Below are 12,304 nucleotides of genomic sequence, written 5' to 3'. Positions count from 1 at the left end.
ACTTTGAGCTGTGAAGGTGAGTCTTACACTTTTTTGTATTAGATGAAGTGGTAATGGAGGGTAGGGGTGGTTCTTGGGAGACCATGTTGGAATATAGAGAGGTTTACTGGTAACTGGTATTAGAAGTCAATAGGTGGCAGGGTTTGAATGACATGGTCTCCCTAGCCCCAGTTTTAAAATTAAGAGCAGCGAAGTTATGAATTTGACACACGTGGTTTGAAATATTGTTCAACAAGATTGATTTTACTTGATGTTTTTTTACATTCATTTATTCATTTTTAACATGCATTCATTGTTTTTTATATCTATCTGTTTATTTACTACAGGTTTTGAAAGTGTGTTTTTAGATATTTAAAAGTGTTTTAAACAGGGAAAAGTATTTATTATGCTTGTATTTATTATGCCTGTTTTAAGGTATGTTTAGGAAAGGGTTAAAATTTAATTCAGTGTCACATGATTTTACGTTTTGGCAGTGTGCAAAGGTATGAATGGGGAGGGGTTTGGATTGTCAGCATTTTTCTGATGAAGTTAGAGACGAAAATGAACTGGTAGTAGTTTCAGCGTTAGCATTGTGTGCTGTGTTGTGCTTTGCTTGCTGTGGAACACATTAAATGTTTTAAGGTGGTTACGGCTTGCTGGTGTTTTTTTCCTGTTTATTGGTTTTGTTTTAGGCACCTCATCCTCCTGGACTTGGTTTAATATTAGTTTGTATATGTATGTCGAATTTTAATTGATCGTCAATAAGGGCACCCATCAGCTTTGTGTAGGGAACTGCTTCAATAGAGGTGTTATTATGGCTGAAAATGGAGAAGGATGTTTTGTCAATTTTGGTGTGCCTGGAGGGGGTGAATATCATAATTTTGGATTCTGATGCACTGAGAGCTAGATGGTTATCTAGCATCCAGGACTCAGTGCAGAAGAAAGCTTCTTGAGTTAAGTTCGTAAGTTTGGAAAGAGATTTGGCAGAGCAGATAATGCTGGAGTCGTCCACGTATTGGACAAGTCTAGCGTTAGGGATGAAGAGTAATGGGCTCAATATAGATCCTTGTGGAATGCCTGCTGGACTTTGGAGGAAGGAAACGATAGAGTTGTCCCACTTTACGCCTTGTTTCCTGTCAGAGAGGTAGCTGGTGAACCAGTTAATGGAAGAGGAGGAAAGGTTATGAACAGAGAGCTTGGACAGGAGGAGATTGTGGAAAACAATATCAAAAGCCTTAGATAAGTCAAGAAGGGGGGTACATACTATATTGCCAGAATCGCGAGCAGAGTTGATGATTTCAAGAAAGGAGCACAGGGCAGTAGTGGTATTGTGTCCGGGTCTGAAACCATGCTGTGTAAGGGTTAGTAGTTGATTGTCCAGCAGGTAGGGTAAGAGTTGTAGGTGGATACATTTTTTTTTTTTTTTAGAGATAGGGAGGATGGCTATTGGGGTAAAATTTGAGCTTGTATTTGTTGCCTCCTTTTTTGTGGAGGGGAATGATGAAGGCTTTTTTTCCAGAGAGGGGTACATAGGACTTTGGGAATGGATGTTTATTAGATGCAGAGATGGGTAGGGCTAGGGCTAGCAGCAGCGCCTGAGGAACTTAGATGGAATACTGTCAGGGGTCAGGGGCACAAGTTTTAATTTTAATAATTTTTTTTTATGAGATGGAAGGCATGGGCTTGAGGGTAAAGGAGGAGGAGATAGGCATTGAGGTTGAGGGGCTGGATTGGGGAGGGAGGATGAGGGGTTGTTGGAAAAAAGGAAAGATGAAGTATAGAGTCAATGAAAAAAATGAATTGAACTGAGTAGCTAGGACATGGTCAGGAGAGCCAGAGAGGTCAGGGGAGGGGTTATCTATTTGGAGAGGACAGAGAGTGGAGAGAGGAGATACCAGAAGTTTGTTTTTGATTTATGGTTATTTTGAAGTTTGTAATAGTAGGATTTTTGGTCTTTGGCTATTTGTTTTTTTAGCTGATTACGGAATTGCTTGTATTCGGTGTGGGAGTTGGGTGTTTTGAATTTTTGGCAGTGTTTCCATGATTTGTCTCAGAGATGCATAAGGGTTTTGGTCTCTAACCACATAGAAAACCAGTTTAAAATGTGTCAAAGTCTAACCTCATTTTCTCAGGGTTTTGAGGGGGCAAACCCCCACACCCTCTTACATTTACTAACTTTGGGGTCACACAACATTGGAGAAAGGGCATTTACCTTTTCGTAGCATAATTTCAAATTTGTCATTGTTTTTCAGTTTAGATCTTTTTACTTTTAGATATTTTGTTGTCGATCCTATGTTTAGATAATTTTAGGTACACACACATTATATATAAATATACACACACACACACACACATATATATATATATATATATATATATATATATATATATATATATACATATATACACACACACACACACACACACACACACACACACACACACACATGCACACACACACACACACACACACACACACACACACGCACGCACACATATATAATATATATATATACACACACACACACACACACACACACACATGCACATATAATATGTTTGTGTGCATGTGTTAATGTATATCATCATCATCATCATTAACCCACTTGTTCCTATTTTCTGCACAGAGTCAGGGTGCTGCATCAGCTGTCACCTCCTCACTCAGTTCTCTGTCACTCTGCTACCTTCTTCAGCAGTCATGTCTGACTGTCATAGGTCTTCAGTCTGTTCCTTTGTTGAACATCCTTATTTCCTCTTGCCTTCATGTTGTTTATCTCAGATCTTCTGCTTTCCTGCACATATGCCCAAACCACGGTAAACTGTTTTCTATAACTTTCTCTGCAATTGCAACTACTTTGGATGTGCTCTGATGTCCTCATTTCTTTGTCTGTCCCTTAGTGTGTATCCTGCCAGTGATCTCAGGCACTTCATTTCAATCACTTCTAAGATCCTCAACTACTCTGCCTTCACTGCCAAGGTTTCTATGCCATATAGTACTACTGGTTATATCACTGTTTTTTTACCTTACTTTTCAGCTTCTTTGACATTCTTCTGACACATGCCACCACTGACACCCTGTGCCATTTAGATGCAGCTCCTCTGATTATAGATTTTACTTGTCATTCAGACTTTTCTTCAACTCAACCACCCTCTCAGATACTTAAAGCTGTTGGCCTGTTCTATTATTTTCCCTTTTGTCTCAGTTTTCAATGTCTAAATTTTGTTGAGCCTCTATTCAGTGGTGTACAGCTCAATGAAAATGATTGATTGTTTTGGATCCAGTGAAAGACTGTAGAACATGGAAAAGAAAGAGTGATGAACTTGTCACCATACTGGACCCATGTTAAAGCATATTACTGGGTTTTGCTGTATGGGAAGTTGAGCAGTAAGGCTTTGTCAAACCACTGTTCACTGAACAGCAGCTTGACAAAATCATATAAATCTATATCTATCAGAAGCAGTGCAAGTGGCACTTGCTCTTGATGTGGGAAGATTAGAAGGCTGTGGGGTCTATTCCCAGCTGAGGTGAATGGATTGATTTTCAGTACTGACATTGCAGTGCAAGGGGGGGTGGCAGCACTCCTGAGTGTGTTGTGCTTCATATGAGATGTTAAACCATGAGTCTCATCTTCCTGAGTTGGTTGGGTACATGTATATATTGTTTGTGTTTGCTATATGAACAAAATTAGGTATGATTTGACTGTCTACTTATAAAAGCCCTGTGGAATTGGCCTTTTTTGAAAGAAATACTGATTCACATTTTACTCATTGTCCATGAGTATTGTATTTTAAGGTAAGTTAAGTGGTAACTGTCTGTCCTGTACTCTTAATTACCCTTTAATTTGCCACTCATCTGAAATTTGCTTAGTAGGCCAAGAGTCTAAACTCAATGTCAAAAGCCTAGCTGGGTAAAAACATGACTTTTCAATTTTAAAAAATAAAAAAAAAATTGAAAAAAGGAAAGCGTGAGGGCTCCAAGAATTTGGCAACATGAAAAAGCAACAGAGCTTGTATAATCAGAGTGGGAAGCATGCTTGTGAGCTGTTCAGGATATTTGGTAGGTCCTTGGCTCATGTGTGGTCTAGTTATGGCCTGTATCTGTGAAATTAAACTGGCGGAAGATATAGGATCTTTAATAGGATGGGAGAGAGCTGCATCAGACAATGTGGGTGGGTGCTTTTGACTAATATCCTGGCAAGTCGTGTGAGAAAGGACAGCAGGGTATCAGTAGGTAGACGAGAGTGGGGAAAATGTAGGGTAAGAAACACAGGGGACACAAAGCAAAGGCAAATGGCATCAGAGGGTTACAGCCAAGTATGGTGCATAAAGTAAGGTAAAAGGAGAAAGCTGGAGATGCATCCAGAGATGGGATAACAAGGAAATGGAATTTGAAGTGGAAGGCAAGTGCTGGTCACTAATAAATTGGATTGCTAAAAGCAGAATGAGTGGGCAATGGCAGCAGCAAACAGAATGCTGCAGTGTATCTTCAGGAGATGGATACCATAAGCAAAGATGTAATACTTCCACTCTGCAAAGCCTTGATGATAACACACCTTGAATATTGTGCCCAGTTCTGAAGGCTATAAAAGAGAAGGGACATCAGCTTACTGTAAGACTTCCTGAGGAAACTCACAAGAAAGTGCAAGGGTTAGATGGAAAATGATATACTATGAGACTGGATGAGCTGGAGATCTTCTCACTGGAGGACAAAATAAGTAGATGGGGGTGACATGGCTGCACAAGGTGATGGCAGGTAGATGTGAAGGGATTAAAGTGAATGTAATTACACAATTTAATTTTAATTGATTGTTTAATTGAACTCATTGATTGAGTATTTTAGTATATATATATATGGATAGAGTGGTTGGTGTTATTTGTACTCCTTGAAGGCTGTGGCCGAGACGTCAGAGAGTTTTAATAAACTGCATTTTGGTGGATCTTTTTTGGTTGTTGTCATCTTAGATGTGAAGGGATTACCCTAATCAGGAAAGACAATGAGGAAGGAGGGGTACAAACAGAAGATTATGTGGGTAGTTATAGCCTGGATCTGTGGAATTAATTCTTTACAAAGATGGGTCTTCACCCATGGAGTGGATGACCAGAATGGATATTGGATAGGAAATTTGTAGAGGTATCCAGGATTTACTAGTGCACATGGTACAGGCATAGAAATGGTGAGAGAGATGAGGTCCCTGTTGAAATTCCAAGAACTGTAACTGAGATCATTGGAAAAGCAGACCTTTAGGGATCTCTGCTAATATATCCCCATTATGCAAGGTGCACTGATCTCTTAGTTAATATGTCTCCATTACTCCAAGGTACAGTGATCTCTGTTAGTATATCCTCATTATGATAAGGTACATTGATCTATGTTAATATATTCCCATTACTCCAAGGTACAGTGATCTCTGTTAATATAGCCCTATTATGCTAACGTACTGTGACTATTGACATAATATATTCCCATTATACTAAGGTACACTGATCTCTGAGTTAATATACTTCCATTTCTCCAAGGTACAATAATCTTTGAGTTAACTCATTCACATTACTCCAAACTACAGTGACCTCTGGATTCATGTTTCCATTACCCCAAGGTGCAGTTACTTCTATGCTAATATAAGTAAGTAACAGCCTTGTGGAAGTACAGGCCCCCAAAGAACAGAGGTTGAAACCATCTTCCAAAAATGCTTTTAAAAGCTTAAGAGCAAGTGTTAGAATTCACTCGTTTGTTTGACTTGCAATTTATTTTAGATTGCAGAACTTGCAACTTGGCAGGAAACCAAGAGAAAGACCAATATTTGAAGGGAAATAGAAAAATACTCTTAAAATGTCAGACTAGAAAAGTTTACTGTCTCCTTTTTTCTGTCAAGGAATATCATGTAGTTACACAGTGGCACAGCGAATAGCATTGTCGCCTCACAGCAAGAGAATCCCCAGTTTGATTCTCGGCTGGAATTGCTTCTATGTGGAGTCTGCATGTCCTCCCTGTTTTCGATTGAGTTTCCTCCAGGTGCTCCCATTTCCTCCCACATTCCAAAGACATGCAGTAACTGGATTGAGCACTCTAAATTGGCCATAGGTGTGAATGTGCATGTGAGTGTGTGTGGTGTGGAAGAACTACCACGGCAGGGATAGTCACCTGGTGGTGTAAACCTTGGCTCTAGATGAATGTCACTGCTTAAGTGAGACCCTCATCCCATGTGCAAAGAATGGGAAAAGGGGTCGTGGATGGATGGATTAACTAACTTCATATCACTGCATGAATTTCTCCAAGGACTGACATGGTTTCTCTTTTAGTCACTGTGATCATTAAAGAGATGTAATTTTCATTTATAATTTGAAACCAAGTTTTAATTTTCCTACCATACGTGTTTTGTGTACAGCTTAATTAAACGTAATAACTTCAGTTCGTCACAATTCAGTATTTTTTTTAAATGTTTGAAAAATACACTAAGGAACAAGATTTGCCTGTGCCCACTGTGCAACTAAAATTCAGGTGTATCTTTCACATTTGCATTAATGATTGTATCATAATCAGGCTCACTCAGAATTCCAATAAAAAAATATTGTTTGCTTGTCTCAGTTTCTACTTTTAGTATTCTTTGCTTATTTCATGTACCAGCTTTACTTGGCACATTCTTTTTTTTGCATCAAGGTTAAGTTTGACATATTTTGTACAGATTTCCCCTGAGCATAACATCACCCAGCTTCACATGCACTCCATCTACTACCCCTGACTTTGTACAGTGTACTACGCTATCATCATTTCCTTCTTGTGTAGGCACTTTTTGCTTTTTTTTTTTTTTTTACATTTTGCACTGTACAAATATTTTACAGTGACAGCATTTTTCATCATGTCTGCTTTAGTGACCTTTTGAAAGTTGCGTTGCTACCCTCGGTGCCATTTCCAAAGTCAGATATTGGTGTGTAAGCCATCTCTAGACACCTTTTCACTTAAAGATTCTGTATTTAGACCTAAAGTAGATATACACCTACAAACCATATAAGGGATTCTTCTCACTTGCTAAATTCTCCAGACTGCCACCGGGATTCATTAACACCTACACTGTGTACACTGTTCTAAGTAAACAGACGACACAAACGTAACTCACAGCTTCTTCCTCCTAATTTTAGTTTTCCTACTGATTTTCTTGCAGCTTTAAATACTATGGATGATTTATTTCTAAGTGATTAGAAACTGCAAAAAATGTGGTAGGGATGCTCTTGAATACAGATTGTGTGCACACTAAGTGTACGTGTTATTGAATCTGTCCCTGTGTTTTTTTTTACCTAAATTAAATGTGCACTTGTCATATGTTTCATTTTCTTATACATGCATTAAGCCTCAGACTTTCCTGTTGCTATCTTATAATAATTTATTTTGCCCCCATTGGGTTGAAAACCATTATACTCTTTATCTGTTACCCCATTAAATGATGGAATAGTGCTATTTGTGTAACACTACTTTGAAATGACCGCTGCAGCTGCCATATACAGTTGAAAGCGTCACTTGAACTTTTTGTTTATTCATTAGGCCACCCTGTATTATTATATTTCTGGTATCAGTATGTTATTAATTTGTTAGACAAAGAATTTCTCTTTGCCTTATTTTGTAACACATTTGTTCCCTTTGCATGAATTTTATTTGTACTTTTGTTCTATTTTGCATGTCTGAAAAGCATATATGAAGCACCTGTTCCCATTAGACAAAAAGAACCGGCAGTTGTGGAAACTGATATCAAACAGCTTAAAAAGAAAAACAAAAACAGAATGCAGAAGTTTTGTCAGGTAAATATGACCACCTTAAGATGGCTGGGTTGTCAAGGGAGCTTGCCATTCAATAACAATGTCAAAAAAGCTACTACACTGGAGTCTTGTCATTAAAAAGTTATTGGGAAGTCTGCGCAGATCAAACTTCAGTTTTAGCTCCAATTCTCAGAAAAATGTGCACACTTTTCAGGTTGTTTGTTCCCATGTGTACATCTGAAATACATAGGAATGAGAAAAAAATGAAATGAAAGCAAGATAGCTTTCATAAGTTAAATATTCATGAAAACAGTTTTTATTTATATAAAGAGAAATTGCATGTCTGAGAATGACAAAACCTTGTTATAGTCCACAATTACAGTAATGATTTCTAACCATTAAATATGCTTCTTCTTTTATCAGTTTATTAACCAGAACACCATGGCTTAGCGAATTGTTAAAAGGATTCAGGCACCACAAATATGGAATTGTTGTATTTCTTACATTTTAAATCCTCTTAATTTCTCTTGAAGGCCAGTACTTAACTGTGCTTTCCTTAGTCAGTGTGTATGTCAAATGATAACTCACCTCCTTGATATCGTCACGTTATCTTTCCTCTAAACTGTCTGGTATTTGCCTGAAAATATGAAATTTTGTACTGAAATAGTATGGCACCATGTAATGCTAAGTGATATCTTTAAATTATTATTATTTTTTTTTACAGTTTAACCCATGCCGGCCTGCCTTGCCTGCCACATGATCGTCTCTGTCACAACATCAGTAGATCCATGACTGAGACTTCAAAAAGCGAGAAGCAAGCAACTAAAGGGGATTTGTTGGAAAATCACTAATACTTCATTTTGATCAATATAAAGAGGAGTTCCAATTGCTCTGCAAGGTTGTCTGGCTTAAACATGGTATGTCAAAAGTAATATTTTTTCAAAGTTTTAAGTGCACTGAGTAACTCTGGTACTGCAGACAAGTCACCCTTGTTGTTTTATTGATCATTACATGCCTCAAAATGCTTAGAATATAGCAGACTTTGTTCTCTTAGAACATGACTGCAAGCTTTCTAATATTATTAAAAGTAGTGATTTGATGGAAAAAAATGTTTCTAATATTAAATTAGACTTTGAGAAATGTGCCTTTTAATGGAAGTGTCTGTCATAATAGCACACTATTGCAACTACAGTGCCTTTAGCCAGGAGTAAAAAAGCCTTAGTATCAGCCTACTCTGCTTCTCTCATTTAAAATGTACAGTATTTGAAATTAGAAGACCCCACAGGTAAATGTTGTGTATGTAGTCACATGCAGTAGATGAAAGATACTTACTATAGGTTAAGTTATTTCAGGAAGCCATCTGAGATAACATAGTTGTCACTTGTCCTTCTCTAACATAGATGGCATGCGGGTGGTGTAATTTGTTTAGATGCTTTAGTACATATACACACACATCAGGATGGATAGCAGCATCATAAAATACAAACTAACTAGTTAACAGACACACCTTACATATAGACATGCTTATATCTCAACAGCTTACTACAAAGTGGCAGTCGGGCTCACAGGTGCTCAGTATTTATACACTTATGCAAGCCCATGGATAGCTTCTTAAAGGTACATACACACACGTTGAGCTACATCCTCCCTCTTAAAAAGATTGCCTTTGTAAAAACAATGCCAGAGCTAGACATGCATTACTATAAACAATAGAAACAAAACACAATGTTCATGTCCAAGTCGCTTTGTATCTGTTACACAGTTTAGAGATGCGACCATATCTCGTAATATAACAATCTGGACCAAATTTAGCAACAGGGACAGTCTTATCAGAAACTTCTGGATTCATCACGGGAATGAGAATATTCTCTGGAACTTCCTCAGGAATTGGAACACCAGACAACTCACTTTGAGATAAAGAGTTTTTCTCATAGGCTACGTGCTGTGGTACAGGCTCAGACACTGGTAGTAAATGCTTCTGATTCCACCTAAAGTCTGCTCCTTGTGATTCCACATTGTATGACCTCAGCTCTGGGCAAATACTCTTCACAACACCAATCCGATCATAACCTTTGGATATTTGCATCCATACCACTTCTCCTTCTTGTAATGGATTGAGCGGTTTTCTGGTCTTATCCTAGTAGGACTTCTGGGTTAAAAGTTTCTTCAACAGATTGGTTTTCACTGACCTCTTTTAATTGACACGTGGAACCAACAATTGACTACTGATTGGTAATGTGGATGTTCTTCCTGATGTTCTTCGTGTTTCACTGTTGCAGTCATTTCATTTGGGTAATCTGCTGGCAGATTGCCCTCAATCAGCCTGAATTCCAAAGCTTTGGGTCCTGCGTCGGATGCTGTCTCTTCTTCCATGACGTCAGGTCGTCAGGGTTATAAAACAAGCAGCCAACACCATTTTCTTTAGTCTTTCTTGCTGTGCGGTGCCTGAAGCAGAAGCATTTCGCAAGTGCCGGTCGGCCGACTACTTAGGTTCATAGGTTCATACTAGGCCATCTGCCCTAGGGCATTTATAAGCCTAGCCAGAGTGTGTTTGGCTTTCGCCACCCATTTTAAATTAATTTTGCTATGCCCTTTTTTGAGGTTAGTATACTGTGCCTCTGTCTAACAGTGACACAGAAGTGATACCTGGGATAAACCTACGATCTCCCATCCAGTCATCAAGATTCCTCTTGAAGAGAGTCAGTGAGGGACTCTGCCTAACCTGGACTGGGATTTTATTCCAGAGTGAAGGGAGTCTCTGGATTATGAATCTGTCCCTCCAGCATGTCCTATTTATTTCAGTGCTGAGGTTCAAGTCTCTCAAGCGCGTAGCTCGATGGGATTTGGATTTTCTGAGGTGCAGCATGCCCATTAATTCCGGGTTGGATATGGCTTTATACATCAGGCACAGATCACCTCTGCGCAGGTGGTATGCCACTGAGTAGAGCTGGAGTTTTTTTAACTGGGCAGCATATGGCATCTGTTTGAGCCCTTTGATCCTCTTGGTGAGGTACTTTTGGGGTCTTTTCAGTTGCTGCAAGTGTCTGGTAAGGTACTTCCCATAAGGGGCATTGTACTCAATTATGGCCCTGATGAGGGATGAGTAAAGAGGCACGATGACCTCCCCTGATCTAGATGTGAATCCCTTCATGATTAGGTGGGCTATATAAAATGTTTTTCTAACCACTTTGGCCACGTGTTTGTCAAATGAGAGATTGCTATCAATGTGGGTCCCCAGGCCCCTAATTACTTCTTCTGTACTTAATGAATTACCACCTATGTGGTAATTTGTGGACACTTTGTTTTTGCCAAACGGGATGACTATACACTTTTTGGCATTTAGCTTGAGGCCATGGCTCTGGCATCAGTTGTCTGTTTCTATGAGGCCCTTTTGGAGGATGCTTGTGTCGGCTGGAGAGTCGATTATGGTGCCCAGTTTGCAGTCATCTGCGAACTTGGCCAGCCACAGTCCTTCCGTGTTGGCCTGTACCTCCGAGAAATATATACTGAACAAGAGAGGTCCCAGGACTGAGCCTTGTGGGACGCTACTTGTAACTGGTTTGGAGTCTGACATGACTTCAGCAATTCTAACCATGTGGTTTCTGTCCTTGAGCCAGTTTGCAACCCATCTAGTGACATAGGGGTTTATATTTAAGCTGGTGAGCTTATCTATAATGCCCGAGTGGGGTATCATATCGAAGGCTTTTGCGAGGTCCAGGTAGGCTGTGTGGACCACCTTCCCCTCGTCAATGGCCTAGTTGACTGTTTCAAAGAAATCAACCAGGTTTAAGAGGCAGGATCTGCTCTTAACAAAGCCGAACTGGGTAGGATCCAGTGTCTGTAGGTCCCCAATATCTTTATTTATGAGGTCCATGATGATCCTTTCCATAGCTTTGCAGACCAAGCTAGTCAGGCTTATGGGGCGATAGTTTCCAGGATCTGTTGAGGCACCACCTTTGTGGAGAGGGACCACTGTTGCTGTACACCAGTCTTTGGGTACATATCCTGTAGTAAGGCTGAGATTGAACAGTAGTTTTATGTTTGGGTTTAGCTCTTCTTAGAGTTCATGTAGGACGCAGCCTGGGACACCATCTGGTCCCATTGATGCTGTGTTTTTTGCTTTGGAGAGGGCGGCTCTTACCTGAGCATCTGAGATGTCAGGGGGGCAGCACTCTGCTGGGATAGATATTTGCCCTTTTGGTGGGGGGGGGAGTTTGCACTGAACCTGTCAGCTAGGATGTTGGCAATGTCTGTGGGTTCGGTGTATTTTTTGTCATTTTGGACTAATTCTGAGCATATCTGGTAATTCCCACCCAGGTTCCTAACATAACTAAAGAAAGCCTTGTGATTATCCTTAGTGTCCTGTGCAATTTTTCTCTCTAAGCTGGCCTTAGACAATTTTATGAGTGCCCATAGCTTTTGCTAATACTGATCAGAGATGCCTTCCCTTTCTGGGATTTTGCTCTATCATGTAGTAGCTTCCTCCTTCTATTGTATAGTTTGTTTATGGCTGGGGTCCACCAGACAGGACATCTGCCTTTGGAGGATTGGGTCTTGGTTTTATTTGGGATTGTGA

At 39.6% G+C, this 12,304-nt stretch overlaps 1 protein-coding gene across 2 annotated transcripts in view; it reads left to right on the top strand.

Moving 5' to 3' along the window:
* The window catches only part of PLPPR1 (phospholipid phosphatase related 1), a 2,199,975-nt gene that overhangs the window by 525,350 nt on the left and 1,662,321 nt on the right, over positions 1 to 12,304 (top strand). For both annotated transcript variants that reach the window (XM_044068258.1, XR_006364450.1), the window contains exon 2: positions 8,453 to 8,645. The gene's annotated coding sequence lies outside the window, so the exon portion shown is untranslated. The remainder of the gene's footprint in view (positions 1 to 8,452; positions 8,646 to 12,304) is intronic.

Source organism: Protopterus annectens, chromosome 4.part0 (genome assembly GCF_019279795.1).
Source record: "Protopterus annectens isolate FY-2018-M chromosome 4.part0, PAN1.0, whole genome shotgun sequence".
Classification (NCBI taxonomy): domain Eukaryota; kingdom Metazoa; phylum Chordata; order Ceratodontiformes; family Protopteridae; genus Protopterus; species Protopterus annectens.
This window is presented reverse-complemented; position numbering and strand designations above follow the sequence as displayed.